The sequence below is a fragment of the Myotis lucifugus genome, unplaced genomic scaffold, assembly GCF_000147115.1.
Source record: "Myotis lucifugus unplaced genomic scaffold, Myoluc2.0 scaffold_546, whole genome shotgun sequence".
In the NCBI taxonomy this organism is placed as follows: domain Eukaryota; kingdom Metazoa; phylum Chordata; class Mammalia; order Chiroptera; family Vespertilionidae; genus Myotis; species Myotis lucifugus.
In genome coordinates, this window is record NW_005871594.1 from 288,442 (window position 1) to 288,827 (window position 386).

Consider the following 386-nt stretch of genomic DNA (forward strand, 5'->3'; position numbering starts at 1 on the left):
CGGCGTCTGGGCGTCACGGCTCGGGAGGCGCAGAGGGGCTGCCCGGACTTAAACTCGGGGTTCGGGGCTCCTGTCGCGGGGACCCTTGTTCTTTGGAGGGACCCTCGCTGAGCCCCGCGGAGTCCCCGCGCGCTGGGCGCCCCCTCTGGACACGGATCCTGCTCCCTCCCGGTTCAGTGTCAGCACTTCCTGTGCGTCTGGCACCGCGCTCGGCGCCGAAAGGGGGAGACAAAGGGCGCTTATGGGACCTTAGCATCCGAGGGGCCCCCCCGAGGCGGGCACGCAATACTGTGATTCGAGGAGACTGGAAGGAGCGCCCACACACGCTGTGGGAATGACTGCCCCGGCGAGGGGTAGAGCCTCGGCTGCGTCTGGAAGGGTTGGGA